Source organism: Somniosus microcephalus, unplaced genomic scaffold (assembly GCF_052327205.1).
Source record: "Somniosus microcephalus isolate GS21.2 unplaced genomic scaffold, FLI_Smic_1.0 unresolved_chr8, whole genome shotgun sequence".
NCBI lineage: Eukaryota > Metazoa > Chordata > Chondrichthyes > Squaliformes > Somniosidae > Somniosus > Somniosus microcephalus.
The window spans coordinates 41575211-41577894 of NW_028225186.1; the positions used below are offsets into that span (position 1 = coordinate 41575211).

At 43.6% G+C, this 2684-nt stretch overlaps 1 non-coding gene across 1 annotated transcript; it reads right to left on the minus strand.

The window, feature by feature from the left end:
- Positions 1–907: 907 nt before the first annotated feature.
- Positions 908–981, minus strand: trnai-aau (transfer RNA isoleucine (anticodon AAU)). Its single transcript has one exon. It is a non-coding gene; the product is annotated as a tRNA-Ile (tRNA).
- Between the last annotated feature and the right edge of the window lie 1703 nt (positions 982–2684).

Here is a 2684-nt window from a genome sequence, read left to right on the forward strand (position 1 = left end):
AGGGATCTCGGAGTACAAATACACAAATCACTGAAAGTTGTTACACAGGTTAACAAGGCCATATATAAAGCAACCAAGCACTACGGTTTATTTCTAGAGGGATACAATTGAAAAGTAGGGAAATTATGCTAAACCAGTAACAAACCTTGGTTAGACCAAGGCTACAGAGAAGATTTACAAGGATGATACCAGAAATGCGAAGGTTTACTTATCAGGAAAGGATTAACAGGCTGGGTCCCTTTTCTCTTGAAAAAAGGCTGAGAAGTGAGCTAATAGAGACCTTTAAAATTATGAAAGGTTTTTACAGAGTGAATACAGAGAGAATGTTTCCACTTGTGGAGAAGATCAGAACTGGAGGCCATCAATATAAGATAGTCAGCAAGAAATCCAATCGGGAATTCAGCAGAAACTTCTTTACCCAGAGAGTGGTGAGAATGTGGAACTCGCTACCACAGGGAGTGGTTGAAGCGAATAGTTTAGGTGCATTTAAAGGGAGGCTAGGTAAGCAAATGAGGGAGAAGTGAACAGAGGGTTATGCTGATAGATTTAGATGAGGAAAGACTGGAGGAGGCTCGAGTGAAGCATAAACGGCGGCATGGACTGGTTGGACCGAATGGTCTGTTTCTGGTGGTATGTTAATAATGAGTGATAAACCCCGGGATTGTGTTTATTTCAGTTCAATTCTTTGCACTCCAAACCAATCAGCGGCTGTGAACCGTTCACTGATTTAAATACGAGAAATCCCGATGGATCTGGAATTGTTCATTTAATGTTGGAAACGCTCCGCAGGTCATAACTCAGGATTTCCAGCTTTCCTTCAAAGTATTGCAGGTCCCGTGTGAGTTTCCATCCAAACTTTTCAACAAATAACAAAATCAAGAAACTAACCTCTCTACCAAAAATCAAATGGCCGGTACGGGGATCGAACCCACGACCTTGGCGTTATTAGCACCACGCTCTAACCAACTGAGCTAACCGGCTGTCAGGTTTTATGCATGTGTATAAGCTTATATTTTCTAGGCTCTAGCTGACAATTTCCTGTACTAATCTTTCAGCATACACCTGCAGTTGTCAATCATACACTATCCTATCGGCAAATACTGTACATATGTCACTGTGTGCCACACATGACAACAGCCAACACAAGTGCCAGGCAATGGCCAGCTCCAACAAGCGAAAGTCTAACCACCGCCCCTTCACATTCAACAGCAAGACCATCACCGAATCAGCTACCACCATTATCATAAAAACTTGCATTTATATAGCACCATTAACGTAGTAAAACGTCCCAAGGCGCTGCAAAGGAGTATTTTCAGACAAAACATTTGACACCAATCCACATAAGGAGAAATTAGGGCAGGTGACCAAAAGCTTGGTCAAAGAGATAGGTTATAAGGAGCGTCTTAAAGGAGGAAAGAGAGGTGGACAAGTTTAGGCAGGGAATTCCAAAGCTTAGGGCAACAGAAAGGTTGAGCGATTATAATCAGGGATGCTCAAGAGGGCTGGATTAGAGGAGCGCAGATATCTCAGGGGGTTGTGGGGCTGCAGGAGATTACAGAGATAGGGAGGGGCGAGGCCATGGAGGGCATAGAAAAGCAAAATATTATTGAAATGGAGAGAGACTACAGAATGCTGCGGTTAAGAGGGATCTGGGTGTCCTCGTACATGAAACACAAAAAGTTAGCATGCAGTAATTAAGTAGGCAAATGGAATGTTGGCCTTAATTGCAAGGGGCATGGAGTATAATAGCAGGGAAGTCTTGCTACAACTGTACAGGTGAGACCACGCCTAGAGTACTGCATGCATTTTTGTTCTCCTTATTTAAGGAGGGATAAACTTGCATTGGAGACAGTTCAGAGAATGTTCTCTAGGTTGATTCCTGGGATGAAGGGATTGTCTTATGAGGAAAGGTTGAGCAGGTTGGGCCTATACTCATTGGAGGTTAGAAGAATGAGAGGTGATCTCATTGAAACATTTAAGATTCTGAGGGGGCTTGACAGGGTAGATGCTGAGAGGTTGTTTTCCCTCATGGGGGAATCTAGAATCAGGTGGCATAGTTTCAGAATAAGGGTTTGTCCATTTAAGACGCAGATGAGGAGGAATTTCTTCTCTCAGAGGGTTGTGAATCTTTGGAATTATCTACCCCAGAGAGCTGTGGAGCCTGAATCATTGATTATATTCAAGCCTGAGTTAGACAGATTGTTGAACTATCGGAGAGTCAAGGGTTATGGGGGAACAGGCAGAAAAGTGGAGTTGAGGCCAAGATCAGATCAGCCATGAACTTATTGAATGGTGGAGCAGGCTCGAGGGGCTCCTGCTCCTATTTCTTATGTTCTTATGTTCTTATAAGGGCAGCAGGTGCATGGGAACACCATCACCTCCAAGTTCCCCTCCAAGTTACACACCATCCCGATGTGAAAATATATCACCATAACTTCATCGTCACTAGGTCAAAATCCTGGAAATCCCTCCCTAACAGTACTATTGGAGGACCATCACCACATTGACTGCAGCGGGTCAAGAGGGCTTCTCACTACAACCATCTCAAGGGCAATTAGGGATGGGCAATTAATACTGGCCTTGCCAGCGATGCCCAAATCCTAGGAACAAATTAAATTAAATTAAAATAGTCACGACTGGATGTGGCAGGATTGCAGAGCATTGATCTGATCCGTTGGTTGTTG